The sequence below is a fragment of the Glossina fuscipes genome, unplaced genomic scaffold (genome assembly GCF_014805625.2).
Source record: "Glossina fuscipes isolate IAEA_lab_2018 unplaced genomic scaffold, Yale_Gfus_2 177, whole genome shotgun sequence".
Classification (NCBI taxonomy): Eukaryota; Metazoa; Arthropoda; class Insecta; order Diptera; family Glossinidae; genus Glossina; species Glossina fuscipes.
In genome coordinates this window covers 194,469-213,481 of record NW_023998520.1, presented here as the reverse complement: position 1 = coordinate 213,481, position 19,013 = coordinate 194,469, and the positions used below count along the sequence as shown (strand labels likewise).

Here is a 19,013-nt window from a genome sequence, read left to right as displayed (position 1 = left end):
GTGCTTAGCGCCTAGATTCGGCGTCTTCCTGCAGAACACGCAAAAAGGCTCCTTAGTGCAGTTTTTTGCAATATGGCCTTCCTCTCCACACCTCCGACAAGCCTTTGACCGGTCAGATGGGGCTGCACATTGCTTTGCTATGTGCCCAAACTCCAGGCATCGGAAACATCTCAACAAAGGTGTGCGCTTTATGATCCTACAGATCACCCAGCCTATACGCAATTTTCTGCCTGCCAGTAGCTTAGCGGCTTCCTCCTGCTGTAGGCTAATGAGCGCCGTCTGCGTGCCGCTATATGCTTTCCTTAAGTTAACCACCTCTGCGGATGCCACGCCATATTGGGACTTAAGTGCGCTGCCCGGTGGTGAGTTCGTCGATGTCTTTGCACTCGACCATTTTGCGTTGCTTCAGACACCTGACTTCGGCCTCCCCTCCTAAAAAGGAGCCCACTGCCGCTCTCAGCTCTTCTGCCTTCTCTCCGCTCTGGTCCAGTTGCAATATAAGCTCGCCCTTCTGCGTTCTTCTTATCTTCTGCACCATCTCACCAAACTTACTTAATTGCGGTTCGTCCTTAACCTTGCGGAGCATATCCGCATACGAGAGCTCGTCTTTAGCTGCTATGACGATAATGTCGGGTCTACCCTTCACATGTCTTTCTTTTAGCCGATCTGCCTTTCTTTTGTTTCCATTTTTGCTCTGACTTTCTGCCACTCCAAGTCCTTCAGTGGGTGCTGGCCGTTAGGGACGCCTGCCGTGTGCTACTCAGCAGCCCCCGTTATGGTTAGTGCCAGGTTCAGTGCCAGGTCCAGCATTAGCCAGGAGTTCATCTCAACTGGGCCTACACCCACCAACTTAACGGTGCGGCCTAGAACGTACTTCCCAGACTTGCCATAATTTTAACGGGGCGGCAGCGGTGTCAGCATTAGCCCGAAAGCCATTTCGGCTGGGTGTCACTCCAACCTAACAGAATACTGCCACCACCAGCTCAAAGTCATCGATTCAGTTACGTGTTCCGGTATGCCATAATCAAGACCTCACCGAGCTCGGTCTTGACGCCTATCCCTAGGCTTCGTAGAATTGAAGAATTCTCTCCCTCGGTGCCACCCCATAGAAGAGTGGGGCGCACCTATTTCAAGGACGGCGCCTACTCGTCCTGTCACCGAAGATTCGCAGGGTTATGCGGCCTTTTCAGCCGCCCCTCCTCCTCTGCCGCTCTTGGTCTGGGACTGCTTATTTGTTATTCTCAGCTAACCTACTAGTTTTTGTGTACTCGTCGGCCGATCACGATCCGCCACCTGTCACCGCCACAGTAGCCTGAGCTTAGTCCTGTGTGTGTGTGTGTGTGTGTGTGTGTGTGTGCGTGTGAAAAGCAGTCAACCAATGTTTTCACTTTGGATTTGCTAACGATAAAAAGCCAGAGATGTCTCTTTTTACAATGCATCGCATAATTCATTTAATAATGTTAATTTGGAATGCATTACTTATCTAATCGCGTTAAAAATAAAAAATGTTGGCTTGAACTTGGAAAAAGAAAATGAACTGAAACAAAAGAAATTAGAAGCGCATCGTCAACGTGTGCTAAATCTTTCCAAGAAAGAAAGTAAAAGGCCGACAAAATTGGCCGAATTGAATAAAGAATTAGAAGAGACCCATGCCGAGGAGCACAAACAGGCTAAAAATTACAAACTAATCGAGATAATCAAAATCATGTTTACTATATACTTTCGGGTACTAAATAACGATCTAATTTAAAAGTATTGAGTCCCATTCTGGAAGAATTGGCATAGTAAGTTTTTTACATAATAAATAATTTAACAAGTTTCTCCTTTAAACATCTTTTCGAAACGCTTAGATTCGCCCATGTTATTAATTTGGATTTCTTTGCTGATCTAATTGATGTGCTGAATCGCGTTTTGGAAACCCAAGAGGATTTAGGATACCATGAACAATTGCACTGTATACAAACCATATTTGCTATACTGTCAGGTCAGGGCGAAATTCTGAACACGAGCCTATATGTTTTTATCAACATATAGAAATATGTTAACTGTAAATGCTGAAAAAAATCATGACGATTTTCGTATAATTCTAAAGACTTTGGACGAGGTATTAGTGAAGCGCAAGCGCAATATTAGTTAGCAGCGTTTAACGGCATTTGTAAAACCTTTGTTTATTGTTTCTTTGCATTTATTGCATCACGGAGCTTTAGCTAGTTTCGGTATCTTTAAAACAACCTTTCAATTAACTTCGGTTCTAGACATTCTCCTAGACACTGATTGTAGGATCGGATCAGGTAAATACAATCCTGAATTGGAGGATCCAGAATATTACAATGCCTCGTGTACGGCTCTCTATGAATTAACAATGCTGCCGTCATGACCATCCTACAGTATAGCTGCTAAAGGGGTTCCAGCCACTGGGGAAGGCTCTTTGCCTTCAGAAATAGGAAAACTGTAAGGAGTTTTAATTCATTTGGCATAAAAAGCACCATTATTATTCGTTCGTTTTTTTTATTTTTTTATTATTATTTGAACAATTTCATAACACGTAAACGGTGTTCAACCGTTTTAAGTTTAAAGTGTTTTAGTTCGGCGTTAATAAATTCCCAATAAGTGAATTGGTCGGGTTGCTATTGGTCTCGTTCTTTTCGGGCTTCCTTTAAGTATTCAATTATTAGTCTAACAAAAAAATTGATCAGAAATATAGCAACCACGAACATCAGAATAATATAAAGTATAAAATCCAGAACGCTGCCACCATGACTTAAATCTTTAGGCGAAGTGCGAGAACTAAATCCAAAATTATTGACGTAATGCCGGTAAAATAACGGGCAAAATTTTCACTATGAGAGTCGTTGATAATCTGAGCAGCCGAATTCACAGCCATTAGAAAGATTTGTAAATCGATTATGCTGAACATCAAAGGAACGGTGGTCTTAAATAGTGTGTGTGTAAATGAACGGAATACAGGAGCAAATTGTAGAACCTTCCAAATGCGTATAGTGATTAAAGCTACTAGAAATCCTTCCATAAGTGTCCAAGTAAATAGGTACTCGAAAATCCACTTATTCAAGTTTTTTGAGTTTCTTAAAATACTTCAAAGAATTCACCACAGCACTGTCACGTAATATCAAGACTATGAATATTAGAAAGTTCATGATTAAAGTTGAAACATCAACACTATTTTAATACGAAGCAAAAAACTGAGGTATATACCAGGCTTTTAAAATCATCGCTTTTGTAATTTGTATTAGCTCTAAAGCATATAAGAAGAGCAGAAGCAGGCACCAGCAGGAAAACTGTTCAATATTGCTGAGCAAGGCTGACGAATTCAATTTCTTATGCCATACTACGCTGGAAAACGGTGTTTACTATTATTAAAGAACAAATGGTGAAAACATTCGAATCCATGTTATATTAAGTGAAATCGATGAATAAGGCGGCAGTTCGATTATCTAACCAGTGATGTTCTTTTAGATATTTAAGAAATTTTTCACTATTTACTGCATCACGAGCCAATAAAGCCATATAGCCTTGATTGTCCCAATATGTGTACAACGCGCCATAATGTGTGCTACCCAGCAGCCAGGTGTTGAAATCGCTATTCTTCTTAGCATTCCATGGCCATTTGTTGCAAACGTACAACACTCAATAATTTGGCCAATTGAAAATGCAGCCGAGCAGGCTCTTTTTTACGCTTATCATCGTTGTCTACACTTTGATTGAACGGTTGTATGAGAGCGTTATCATTCCATATTCCAAATTTAACGATTCGTGCTTATGGCGTGGCGATAATTCCAATTCGGCCTTAACACTGTGCAGGCGAAGTTTTATATTTATGGCTGGATGTGAGCTAGAGCTCAGAAGAAAAAGACGATTGTTGCCATTTCATTACCACGAAAGTTTGAATGGAAAAACCTAAATGCTCAAGCGCAACAAATCGCAGCAGTATAATGACATTAACCAGAAATTGTTACATTTTTTCACGTCATAACGAAAATCAGAGAAAAATATTGTTAATAAGCTGGTGACAGCGATTGTAGTAGTTTCCTTAACTAAAGTATTTTTTCGGAATTCCAAAAAAAACTTGCAATTGCTTCCAAATTTCTTTTGACATTCTATTTATTTGTACAGATATGACCAGAATGGAGAAGGTTTTACTTAAAATCAAAAAGACATTTTAATATTGATAAATTCGAAATTGAAATACATTTGCTTTGACATAATGAATATGATTTTCTATCCACAATCCCTTAAATTCGAAACTGAAGCATTACTAACACAATATTAAGTAAGGAATTCGATAGCCATTTGCGGGGACAATATAAAAATCTTTCGGACACTGAGTCATATCGATCTCTTGCACAGTTTAAGGAATGGAACACTACACGAGAGAGCAATGACATTTCATTGTTGAATAAGATTTCAAAAATAATGAAAGTTTGGCGCCTACGGTTTGCAAATTTCGTAGAATATATGAGCGGAATGTTGATATAAAAGATCATGTGATTTAACATCGCTGCATTTCTTCTTACGGAGTTATTTGAAGTCAATGGTTCTTGCCAAAATATTCACAACCAACAGAATGCATGGAAGGAGGATATTCGATGGTGCATCAAAGAAAATTTTGATGGAAGAGTGCGTACGTACGAAATCTCGCGTACCCAACACATAAACGCTTTTGCGTTTTTTTCAAACGACCACTATTTTATTACAATTAATACAATTTACCGCATTCTACTCTCCAACTTCTTTTATGTAATACGTATTATAACGGTATTTTAAGGAAAAAATTGGTTCACTACATCGTGACGTCCGAGATGTTTAATTTGGAACTAACACACTTAGCTTCCCGCATTGTACTCTCCAAGTCCTTTTAATTGATGCCCACCCAGCTGATATTATTAAGAAAAAATTAATCGTGGCGATCACCATGTTCATTTAAGAATTAATCCATTTTTAAGCATTTAGGGAATGTATCAAATAGTTCTAAACAGATTTTTCTAGTTTGACTTCATCATAAATTTTCAAAAAAATGAAAAAATAAAATTTAGTCATTTATATTTTTATGTGGGCGTGGTCGATTTGTTTAATTTTGACACGTAAAGAGAACGTAGCTCTTTTCGCCAAGTAACTTATTAACCTTCTAATCTTTATAATTTCTGAGTAACGAGCAAAAACAGACAAGTTTTTATTAAGGAAATGGGAGTTGCGTTCAGTTTGCGCCCCACTACGCTCTTCTGCTCCCACTAATTTGACGCATTTGCAAAACCAACCTGTGTGCAAAAACTTCCAATCCTTTTATAAAAGTCTGAAGTCGTTGTCTTCTTTTTGGCGACCAGAAAGGTGCCAACAACAAACACCACATAGACGGGCAGACATGGCTTAGTCTGTCTATGCGTACATTGGCTATGACCTTTTAAATATAAAAAAGAACCCTTTGATTTTATAAATTAACCTCTTTGAATTATTCTCAATTGTAAAGAAATGCAGACTAATTTTTTCAATATTTTCTCAGATGTAGCCAAATTCGGACGGGCTCTTTGAATTACTCTCAGATGTGACCAAATTCTAACTCGATTTTTCAATATTCTCAGATTTGACCAAACTCAAACTCGTTTTTTCAATTATTCTCAGTGCAGTATTATCGACCTGTCGCACTCTACCGTAATTTACAAGTTATTGCTAAGTTTACATATTACACATAACCTAGTTAAGATAGTGTAACTCTAGTAATAATCTATTAATATAATATTATTTGCTTAAGCTGTAATTCTCTTAATAACCCATTTTTATATTATGTGCTTACGTTACCATTCTAGCGATAACCTACTTTAGTTATATTAATTGCTTAAGTTAGCATTAAGTTATTTCCTATATAAGATACTGACCATACATCAGTTAGGTCAAAATATAAGCAGTAGTGTAATAAGTCTAATAGAACATAAGCCAAAATCTAAATAAAGAGTAACTAATAAAAGAACCTTAAATATTGAGTGGTTACACTACATCAGGTTTGGCCAAATTCAAACTCGCTTTTCTTTCTCAATTGTAAACAAACTCAGACTCGCTTCTTCAATATTTTCTCAATTATCAACAAATACAGACTAACTTTTGCAATTATTCTCGTTTCCATTTAGAGTCTGTTATGATAGCAAAGAAACAAAAGCCAAGAAAAATTCTCCCCAAGAAATTTTTATTTTGTTTATATTCGAGCAGGAAGTTTCTTACTTGTAGGATCGCGAAGCCAAAGTCTGTCAGGATTTGTAAAAATCAAACCCAAAGTGTCTCAGAATTTGTAAAAAGCGAACCTAAAGTGCCTCAAAATTTGTAAAATGCGAACCCAAAGTCTCTCAGAATTTGGAAAAATCAAACGGCAGGTCTCTAAAAATGAACAAAAACCACTCAGAATGTGTATAAAAAATACATAACAATATGTATTTAGTGACAACCTATTGCATTGAAAGAGCGAGTCTGATTTTGGTTCCAATTGAGAAGCATTGAAAGAGCGAGTTTGAATTTGGTGATAGCAAATCCTGAGATAGAGGGATACAAATATTGTAGTGTGATCGCATACTATCGTATGCATCCACTTGAAGTGTGACAAAATTATGCCACTTCAGCATAACCCTTTTGATAAAATAAAATGTCACACTTCACTTCGCATGTAAACAGTGATAATTCTGTTTATATAAGAATAATCTAGTGTGTGCTAAGGATAATTTAGTAAGCAATTACAATCCTGTTTAGAATAAGATAAGAATAATTTAGTGTAAAAATTTAGTATAAATAGTGCCTAAGAAAATAAAGAAAATCAGTTCTCATCAGAGTTCTCATAAAGCAACTCAACCAAGCGTTTTACTCGCTAAGAACACAAGGCGTTCAATCCGCCTGAACCATTAAGATTAGTGACCGTCTTATGCCGAGACACTTTGGCATTATAAAAGACGGATAGACTTGGCGTACTGCAGCCGAGCAGCATAGGGCCTAAACAGATAATCTAAACACATCATACCATATCAAACATTATTACATGGCGATCCTGCGACCGATCCTGCAAACTACGCAGTAACCTGCCCTTATTTTTTTGAGGCAGCAAAAATTTTTTTATTATTCCAAAAAAATGTTTTTCCCAACACGATTCCACTAAGGCAGCCAAAATTTTCGATTCCGCCCAAACAAATTTTACACACAATGATTCCACCCGAGGACAACAGTCAAACTTCGAGACAGAAGCTCGGATCCTACCAAACATACTACACACCCCCACACCAGCCGACCAGACAATGATCCCACCCTAAATTAGAAAATATATATCAAAAAAAATTTTTTCTTTAAAATATGAACAGAACAATTCAAAAAAAAAAAAAATTTTTTTTTAGAAATGTTAGAATAAAGAACATTAATTAAATACATTGTAAGAATATCAAAAGATACAAACACATATTGAAAACTTAAATACATAAATTCAAAAAAAAAAAAAAACACATACATATTTTTAACGGAAAGAATAGATGAAATCAACATCTTTATAGATAAGATAATTTCCAACCTTAAGAAGCTAGGAAGCAAAACATATAAAAAGGAAACTATCGATAGCAAACTAGAAGAGTTAGAAAACTATAGAACCAGAGTCCGTACCATAGTAGAAACTAATACAAAACCAGAGCAACCAGACCTAATAAATAAAATAGAAACATTTAAGAAGAAATATCAAATTGCAAAAGAACTATTAGAAATTGAAAAAACCAAAAATCCTCTAGAAGATATAAACCCCAGCAAAACAGATAATATAATACAACCAAAAATGGATTCTAACTTAGAAACAGCTTCCAAATCTGTACCCACTTTCACCGGCAATTATAAAGATATCAACTGCTTTTTAAAAGTTGTTGAAATAATATACAGAATCATAAAAGAAGAGACCAAACCACAACTAATAGAATATACCTTTTACTGCAAACTATACTCAAACGTCCAAACCGCCCTTGCAAATGAGATTCCAACAACACTACAAGAATTAAAAACCACACTTGAAAATAAATTTAAATCAAATCAAACAATACCACATCTACACTCACTATTAAACCAAACAACACAGAAAGGCACTATCACAGGTTTCAAAAACAAAATTTTAAACATATTAGCAGATCTAAATAACCTCCAAATCAAAGAACTAGGTCCCAACCCCACTAACGAACAAAAATCCGTCATTACTAGTATCAACGATACGTACGCTTTAACCATATTCAAAAACGGTCTCGATGACTATATTAAACCCACTATATTTGCGGCCCAACCAAAAACCTTTTCGGAAGCAATTAATATTGCGCTACAATACGAGAGTGCGACCCAAACAAATTCCCAGGTAATGAGAATAAATTACCAAAAGAAAAATTTACACAATCGCTACAACAACAACAGAAAGTCATACACTAACAACAACAGAAAGCAATACCATAATAATAATCCAAATAGAAACAATCAAGGATATAATAACCAAAACAGGAATTATAATAATAACAACAATTTTAATAGCAATAATTATAATAATTCCAATACCAACAACAATAACAACAATTTTAATAGAAATAACAGGAATTTCAACTATCGAAATCAAAATAATAACAGGAATCAAAGAAACAACAACCAAAATCACCGCTTACACGCAATTGAAGACCAGGGGAACGCATTTCACCCGAATTCCTTAATGATGCCCCTGAATTCGGGACAAAACACTTAAACCAGGCATCCACCGAATACACAAAACAAACCAACTCCCATATCTTTTCCCTCTCAAAACTATCAAACTATATATTACTAGATATTAAAAATGCAACAAAAACAGAACTATCATTTCTATTAGACACAGGAGCAGACATCAGCCTCTGCAAAGCACACCTTTTGGAAGACTACCCACTAAACAACGCAGAATGCATTAATCTAACAGGAATAACCAACGAACGTATAGAAACAATGGGAACCACACATTTGAACATAAATCTAGGAAACGGAATCATTCAACATAAAATACAACTAGTAGACCAGAACTTCCGATAAAAACCGATGGAATCATAGGAAGAGATTTCCTACACAAGTATGCTTGCAATATAAATTACGAAAATTTTTCTCTTACAGTTAATATACACGACGACTAAATTCAACTCCCCATATACAATGAAATACTTAGTAAAAACAACATATTCCTTCCCTCAAGATGCGAAATTATAGTCCCCATAGATATCAAAATAGATAGCGATGCTTTAGTACTAAATAGAGATATAGAAAAAGGAATCTTTTTAGCCAATTTAATAATACCAAAAAACGGACAAAAACACATTAAAATATTAAATACACTAGATAAAGAAGTCACAATACAACACCTACATATCAACTCCGAACCACTCCATACCTACCAAATTTTACAAAACACCAGTATACACACTCAATATGATGAACAACGACTCCAAAAAATATTACAATCTATAAAATTAGACACCGTCAACAACTCTCAAAAACAAGAACTCATAAAAATTTTTAAAAAATTTCAAACAGTATTCCACCTAGAAAACGAACCACTCACAGTAAATAAATTTTATACACAAAATATACAAACAAACGACAATACACCAGTATACATAAAAAACTATAAATTACCCCACGCACAAACTGACACCATACACACTCAGGTAAAGGAATTACTACAACAAAACATTATAGAACCCTCAATTAGCCCCTATAGCTCACCACTTTTACTAGTACCCAAAAAAAATCAGACAGACATAAAGAAATTGCGACTAGTAGTTGACTACAGAAAACTAAACGAAAAATAGTAAACGACAAATTCCCCCTTACAAGATTAGAAGACATCTTAGATAGACTAGGACGAGCAAAATATTTCTCCACTTTGGACATGACAAACTCATTTCATCAAATAAAACTTAACAAAAACTCGCGACCTTTAGCCGGCTTTTCAACACCAAACGGAGACTATCAGTACACGACTAAAAATTTCGTCCAACAGTTTTCAAAGAATGTTAACCATAGCTTTATCAGGACTAGACACCGAAGCATTTTTATACGTAGACGACATAATAATACACGGATGTAGTTTCGAACATCACAACAGAAATTTAACAAAAGTACTAGAACGACTTGACAAATACAACCTAAAACTAAATCCATCCAAATGCAACTTTCTACAACCAGAAGTAACCTATTTAGGACACCTAACAACACCCGAAGGCATAAAACCAGATCCCGCTAAATACGAAACAATAAAAACCTACCCCCAACCCAAAAATACTGCCGAAGTAAGAAGATTTGTAGCATTTTGTAACTATTACAGGAAATTTATAAAAGACTTTGCCAACATAGCACAACCACTAAACGATCTCCTGAAAAAAGGAAAAGACTTCGACTGGACGTTTGTCCAGTAATCAGGCATTCCTAGAACTCAAAAACAAACTAATATCCCCACCAATATTACAATATCCAAATTTCGATAAACCCTTCATTTTAACAACTGATGCATCAAACTACGCCTTAGGAGCAGTACTATCACAAGGAGAAATAGGTCAAGACTTACCTATCGCATACGCAAGCAAATCTCTAAACAAACACAAAAAAACAAACCGATCATAGAAAAAGAACTACTCGCAATCCACTTTGGAATAACACATTTCAGACCCTACTTATTCGGCAAAAAATTCACAGTGATAACTAATCACAGACCATTAGTAGCACTATTCTCCCACAAAAACCCTACCTCAAAATTAACCAGAATAAGAATAGAATTATCGGACTACGATTTCAACATAATTTATAAAAAAGGTTCAAGCAACACTAAAGCTGACGCCTTATCAAGGATAAATATTAATTCTGATATATTAAAAGAGATGATTCCAATATCCAGAGAAGAAGACCAAGAACGGATAAAAAAGACACTAGTAATAACCAGAAGCAAATCGGCAAAAGAAAACACACACTATGAACAACTAAATATGTGGGAATACACATCAATAAATGATATTAAGAACACAAGAAAATTAGAATTCAAATTCGAAAGCGGTATAAAAGATATGATAATTGAAAATGTTAACGAATTAAACTACACACGTGTGAGATGCAATGAATATCCAGACCATTTCGATGCGCTCTTGGAAAAATTGACATCAAAACTAAACAAGTTAAATTTTTTAGGCTATGCATTATGCATGATGATATATTTAAATACATATCCAAAGAGATATTAAAAGAAAAATTCAACAATATTAAAAGAAACCGCATAAATATACTATTATACAAAGAAAGAGAAAGAATACATGATGATGAAGAAAAGTGCAAATTAATAGTAGAATACCACACTTGCCCACACTCAGGACATTTCAGAGTAAGAAAAACATTCCAAAAATTAAGCCAAAAATACATCTGGCGCAATATGTTCAACATGATAAAAAATTATATAAAACAATGCCACATTTGCCAAACAAGCAAACAAACAAAACATACAAAAGAACCTCTCACAATAACAGATACACCGTCCACATCTTTTGAAACACTAAGTATAGATACAGTAGGAACAATAAAACCTTCCAATAATTTCCGATACATATTAACAATGGAATGCGAACTAACAAAATATATAATCGCACATCCTATTGTAGATAAAAGCGCAAAATCAATTGCCAAAATTTTAACAGAAGAGGTAATACTCAAATACGGCCAATTTAAAACATTAAAATCTGACAGAGGAACAGAATTCAACAATGAACTAATAAAAGAAATTTGTCTATTACTAGATATCGAGCAAAAGTTCTCAACCCCCTACCACCACGAAACCTTATGTACAATTGAAAGACATCACAGAGTCCTTAACGAATACCTTTTAACCTTTGCAACAAACAATGATTGGGATAAATGGATACCATACTACACTTTCGCATATACAACTACCCCTCACGTAGAACCACAATATACACCTTTTGAATTGATATACGGAAAATTGCCATACATGCGCAACGAAACAATATTAAATTCAAATCCTACATACAACCCAGAAAACTACATAAATGAGCTAAAAACAAAATTAAAATATTCTTTAGAAAAGGCTAAAAGATTTTTAGAAAAAGCAAAAGCAGCAAACACAACTATCAAAAGAAAATTACACTAATCCAATCGATATAAACATAGAAGATCAAATCCTATCAAAGAAACACAACAGGAAAAGATTAGATAAACCCTATGAAGGACCATATGAAGTAATAGATATAGAAGAACCCAATGTCGCAATACAAATTAAAGATAAACCAAGAACTGTACATAAAAATTTAATTAAGAGATACAATACAATAAATGTAAACTAAATTTAACGAATAAACAATTATAAACAAAACCTAGTTAAGCCTAAAAATACAAAACTATAAAAATTTTGAACTACAAACCAAATACAAAAAAAATTAGGCATACAAAGCTAAACAATGATTCAAAATAAAAAAAAATTACCGTCTAAAATCCTCTTGCATAACAGAAAATTGTTAACGTCTATCGACACATTAACAATTTTCTCTCTAAAACGATAATTCTGTTTATATAAGAATAATCTAGTGTGTGCTAAGGATAATTTAGTAAGCAATTGCAATCCTGTTTAGAATAAGATAAGAATAATTTAGTGTAAAAATTTAGTATAAATAGTGCCTAAGAAAATAAAGAAAATCAGTTCTCATCAGAGTTTTCATCAGAGTTCTCATAAAGCAACTCAACCAAGCGTTTTACTCGCTAAGACCACAATGCGTTCAATCCGCCTGAACCATTGAGATTAGTGACCGTCTTATGCCGAGACACTTTGGCATTATAAAAGACGGATAGACTTGGTGTACTGCAGCCGAGCAGCATAGGGCCTAAACAGATAATCTAAACACATCATACCATATCAAACATTATTACAATATGATCCTTATGAGAAAAAATTTACTATTGAGTTATATGATCGTGCAGTCAACGCGTTATAAAGAAATCTCGCGAGCCAAGGAGGCTCAAAAAATTGGTATCATTTTGAATACTTTAGGGCGGCAGGGAAGTGCACGTGTTTACAAATATTTGGGAAAATGTTTACTACTTCGAGGCTTTAAAGTTACCACCATATTGTTATCGAAAATATATCTTCAAAAGTTGTATAGCTTGACTTTAAAGCTTAACCCTTACGTAAGTACTTTGTATTGTTACACTTTGTACGATAATTAAAGATTTTAGTGAAGTTTGTCGATTTAAAAACAAACTAAAACGAACATTTAAACCATAACATGAATTTAATATTATTACAGCGCCGCAACAAATAGAAGGAAATCAAATCCAAAGAATCAAATTAACCTTATAAAAATAAAAATGCATAAACAACAAAAAATAAAACAACTTTTTTAAAAATTTATTTCTTACACACATAATGGCCCGCACTCTAAATTTTATTTGAAACTTGCGCATAACAGTTAGGAAAAGTTAGTTTTAAATAAAAATTTCGAAACAGAAAAAAAAGCAAAATACTAATGTGCACGAGTTTTATTCTATTTATAAGAAAAATTTTATATTTAAAAAACTTGTTCTTTGCATTCCAAACAGAAATTTACCTTTTTGTTAAAATAAAATGATTTTCCGTTTTCTTTGTATAAACTATTGATAGAAATATGTTGTCTATTTTTGTTGATTTCCGGAAATAACTTACAAACATTTGTAGAAAATTTAACCTTTCCCTCTCAATTGTTTAAATTACGAGAAGTTTGGATTTGTTTTTGCAAACAAATATGAAAATCAACAGATTAATTTCTAAATTGCACCTTTTTTCAAATTTAGTCTGGGAACCTGAAAAAATCACGTAATTACAATTAAATTTTTGGGAGAGAGTTTCAAATCTAATCCTAACCCATGATTATTTGCGAAACCTACGCGTGGTGGAGTTTCGATCGGGGTGCATTTAGCAAATTCGGCATCAAAACGAAAGGCATCGCAACGACGACCCATCTTATCTATCACGAAAATACGTGGCACTCGACTATCTTCACAACACTCTACTTCGCTCAACCATTGCGAACATGAAGGTTCTTGGCGTTGGTTTCCTATTTCCGTTATGAATACTATGTTTACTTGCTGCGTCCACTTCAATTAGACTGAGTGGCAGACGTACTTCAATGCTATTATTGTGCTTCTGCTTTCTCATGCAGCCTTCGGCAATACTTGATTTTATAGCTTGTAACGTCCGCGAACAAGTACAGGGAGGGAGCCGGTCTGTCTGCGGTTACTACGAATGTCGTAATAACGGCATGCCGTTATGCGACATTGCATGATTTTTCTGATCTTTTGCAAAGCGACGGCTAGCCGTTAGTTATGCAAAAGAGAAGAGAGAAAGAAAAGTGATGCGAGAATTTTTGGTGGTGGTTTTGTTTTGCTGTTAATAGTTTGCCAAAGAGATTTCGGAGAGAGTGAGGTAAGCAGTAAGTAAGGAAACTGACTTAGTTAAGTGTTTTAAGAGTTTTTTACATATACCAAATGCAAAGAGAAAAGGCGTCTAATAACTTTAATCTGTGCCTGAATGACAATATCACGGGCAATGACTTCATGTATCATTGAACAAGGTCAAGCGAAGAAGAGAGGAAAAAAGTAGTGGAGGTGTGAAGGTCAAGCAAGGTGAATGGAAGTAGGGCAAAAGTGTACTGTTTTCCAACTGAGGTTCGGAACGACTCAGAAAAATAAGAAAAGTTGAGTTGCTTTGCTACCATGCTCGCGAACATTTTTTATTGTACCACAGCAATTGCAGCATCATTTGAAAAAATTAAAGTTCTTTACCCAGTGTAACAACAAAAGTAAAAAAACGAAAGGAGCCCAACGAAAAAAAGAATCAGTTAAGCCATATAGAAAAAACAAATAAAATATATTAAGGTAAAACATTTTTATGTACATTTTCTAATTCGTTCGCCATGCGTGCACCTTTTTAATATTAGTTTGGGGAAAACGAAATCCATTATTTTTATATGAACTTCAGGACTTTATTTAACATGCTTCGGATTGCCCGATTTGGGTCAAATATGCACCGTTTTGTTGTATGATTTGTTGCCATTTTAAAGGTAACTTCAAAATGCCTCTCTCATAGAAGTCCTGGTCTCTATTTGCAAAAAACTCTAGTAGTCGATTTTCACAATCCTCCCTAGATTCCAATTTTGTATCATTAAAGAAATTTTGCAATGCAAGAAAAAGATGATAATCGCTTGGTGCCAAGTCCGGACTGTATGGCGGATGCATTAAAACATCCCAACCAAGCTCCCGAAGTTTCTGGCGAGTCACTGTAGATGTGTGTGGCCTAGCGTTGTCCTGGTGGAACACGACACCTCTCCTGTTGGCCAATTCTGGCCGTTTCTGGTCAATCGCTATCTTCAAACGGTTCAGTAGTTGACAGTAGAGATCAGAATTCAGCGTTCGGCCATATGGAAGCAACTCATAATAAATAATCCCCTTTCAGTCCCACCAAATGCATAGCAAAACCTTCCTGACCGTTTGAGGTGCTTCACCGCTCTTTGACCACGATCGTTTTCGCACAGGGTTATCGTATGTGATCCATTTCTCATCTCCAGTCACCATCCGTTTAAGAAATGGGTCTATCTCATTCCGTTTGGCCAAGGCTTCGCAGATGGAAATTCAATCCATCATGTTTTTTTCTGTTAATTGGTGTGGCACCCAAACATCGACCTCCTTTTTGAATCCAGCTTGTGTAAATGGTTTACAACTGTTTTATGGTCGATTTTTAGCTCCTGGGCGATGTTACGACTGCTAACATGCAGTTCAACTTCGATCATTTCTCCGATTTTATCGACATTTTCGACGACCGGCCTACCTGTGCGAGGTGCATTTTTAACATCAAAAATCCTGAACGGAATCTACGAAACCAAAATTGCACATAATTGGCTGTTACAGTAGCGGAACCATGAACACCATTCACAATTTTAGCCGCCTGGCTTGCATTTTCGCCTTTGTCAAAGAAAAATTGTAAAATGTACCGAATTTTCTCTTTGTTCACTTCCATTTTTAACACGCTGTAACTCACAACTGAACGCACCAAACAAAAAACAGCAAAAGAATTTTTTTTACTGCGAAATGTCACCTTTCCAACGAGCATAAATCTGAAATTGTTTGATCGATACTTTACGAGAAATCTATCAGTGCAGCCATCTACCGAAAAAATAATGGATTTCTTTTTCCCCAAACTAATATAAAGTCTCTATTATGTGATGTCATAAAAGTATTTTGTGCTAATAATCAGGAAACACAAAAAAAAAAATAATAATAAAAATAAAAAGAAATGTTAATGGGCAGCTTAAAAGAAAACGAGAGCCTGTGAGAAGGAAAGAAACAGAAGCGAAAGTGCGAGTTTTTTTATTTAAGACCATATTCATGTTCATAGCCCAGATAAATAAAGTTCTAGTGGTCGTTAACTTTGGAGGAGCCATATATGAACGCGATCTCAAAGAAAAAAAAAAAGGTGAAAAAAAGGGAAAAGGGTTAACTCAAGTTCGTTGACAGTTATGAGTTGAACATTGAAAGTGATAAAAATGCCGTAACTGATGCATGTATAGGCGGATGTAAAAATTGTAGAGGAAGACCAAATATGCGTATAGAGCGAAATAAATGAAAAGTAAAGAAATGAAAAATAATGCAAAGAATTTAAAAGAAAAAAAAGAAGGTTAAGGAAATGACTAGAGAAAACATTTTGCATCAAAAATTTTGAAAAGTAACCACAAAAGGACACATCTACATATCTTGCAAAGTTCAAAAGTAGGAAGAAATTTAATACAAAACGAAAGCGGAGTGATTAAGCAAAGTAAAGAATTAATTAATTAGTGATACAAACATTGTCAAGATTGGCTTTCATTTAGAAAAATAAAATTCAAACAAACATTATGACAAAACAATTGTATAGCACTTTTTGCATTTTATTGTCAATTTGCAATTGTAAGATAGGACAAATTATTACAGAGAAAAAAAAAGAGATATAATTAAGCAGAGCTAAAGCATTAATTTAATTAACTATACAAAATTTATTACTATTGGTATTCTTTTAACATGAATAAAGTGTGCATTTGTTAGAAAAGCAATGCAAATTGTTCAAAGTGGAGTTTCTATTGTATGCGGGTAGCAGATAAGTATGGGAATGTTTGCAGGTGTAAGAAGAATCCATAAGCAAACCAACGTGGCGACATAAGAAATTACGATAGCAGCAAGAAAAAAAGGAAGAAAAGAACATAATTTATCTTATACATATATATGTGGGAGTGACTGTGCATTTTTACCCTTATACATTGCAACAACAAAAAAATAGATGAGGAAAAATTGTTATTGAAGAGTAAAAGCAGCAACAAGCGAGCTCCACCACCGCTACCGCACGAGGAGATTTAGGACGGAAGAAAACAACAACGCCACCCATCGGTCAACGAGAGACGCAGCCGTCCAGAGGTGTGACCAGATGCAATCTTGTCTCATCTTATGCGTTTTTTTTTTGTTTTTTTTTACTAAAATGATTGACTAAGTAGGTATACCTCACCGCCGAGGCGGGGTATGATGTGGTGCGCATGTGAGGGAAGGTAAGGGGACAGTGCACAGATGCCAACGGACGAAGGACGAACCTACGGACGACATACCGGGCAGACGACATGTGGTAGAGTGCAGTATCACCCAGCATAAATGAGGACCACGTACTTCTTCTTTCTTTTCGCTGGTGCATACATGTGTTTAAGTAGTTAATTTATTTTTTGTTTTGTAAGGCAAAAGAGAAAAAAAAAAAGAGTCTCAAAAACCGCTCTACCGCGAGCACGCCAAATTGCATTGCAAGCTTGAGGATCTAAATTTTCTTCGTTTTCCAAAATCATTTTTTCCATCGAGCTAAGATTTCCTACACCATGAAATTGTTCCATACATCCAGTATCGGTTAAAAATGTTGGTTTCTTTACTTGTTTCGTCATTAACATATCGTTGGTGTTTAATTCGTTCCATTCGTCGAATCTTGCCTGCATTATGTATTTTAAATGTAGAATCAGGAAAAGTGTACTTTAAAATTAAGTTCCATTAACAATAAACCCAAGTAAGATAAATTAGAGACAGCTGCAACGTGTTGATGCAAGATGTCAAATGGATTGTAATTCTTACTCTTTTAACAGCTACTTAATTTTCCATACTTACTGAACTATTTATACCTAATGTTTATTAAAATTATGCAGCAACTTAAACGTATGGTAGACGTACGGGACGCTTTTAAGTATTGAAATCGCAGGTTTTCGCTATTCGGAACAAATATCTGAAAAGCAGCGACATTGAAGGATCCAACGTGGAGAGTGCTTTTCACCGCCGCAATGTTATTATTAAAAAAATTAATTGTAATACATTGTTTTTAATATATTGATATTATTTGATATTTATAATAAAAATAACTTGTTAAACAACTCACCAATGGATCTTGCAGAAGTCTTCCTCCCCAATATACAGTTGTGGACAAACTCTCACTATAAAGCACTTTTCTGCGACTGTCTTAACTTTTCCTTGGGTAGGAGTATTGCATTTGGAGCGAGTAACCCTTTGGACATTCTGAAATCAGCTTCAGAACAGAATATCTATTCAATATATTACTTTATTAAAACTACTAGACTCAATATCTAATGTACATTTATTTATATTAGAGCCGATAGCCTGTGCTGGTAGTGCTCAATGTCTTTTTTTTTAGTCTAAGAATTTATTTTATTAGTCTAAAATTATACTAATAATAAATATTCGAAATTATTCGATTTCTTTTTGATACAGGCAACAAAGACGGCTTACACGACATAGATGATATTTTAAACGTTCTAGAAATAAGGGGCAATTTCTTAAATTATTGTTGGTCGACTTTGTTCACAAGTCTTCTGTCGCATGTACAGAGGCGAAAAGAAGATGGCCTAATCGCCGTTGTTTACGTCTTCAAACGAAGACGAAGACCAAAGGGGTAC

The 19,013-nt window shown here is 35.2% G+C and overlaps 2 pseudogenes; one reads left to right on the top strand and one right to left on the bottom strand.

Moving 5' to 3' along the window:
- Positions 1-268: 268 nt before the first annotated feature.
- On the top strand, positions 269-2,455 carry LOC119641777 (annotated as a pseudogene).
- A 172-nt stretch (positions 2,456-2,627) lies between these two features.
- Positions 2,628-18,047, bottom strand: LOC119641776 (annotated as a pseudogene).
- Positions 18,048-19,013: the final 966 nt, after the last annotated feature.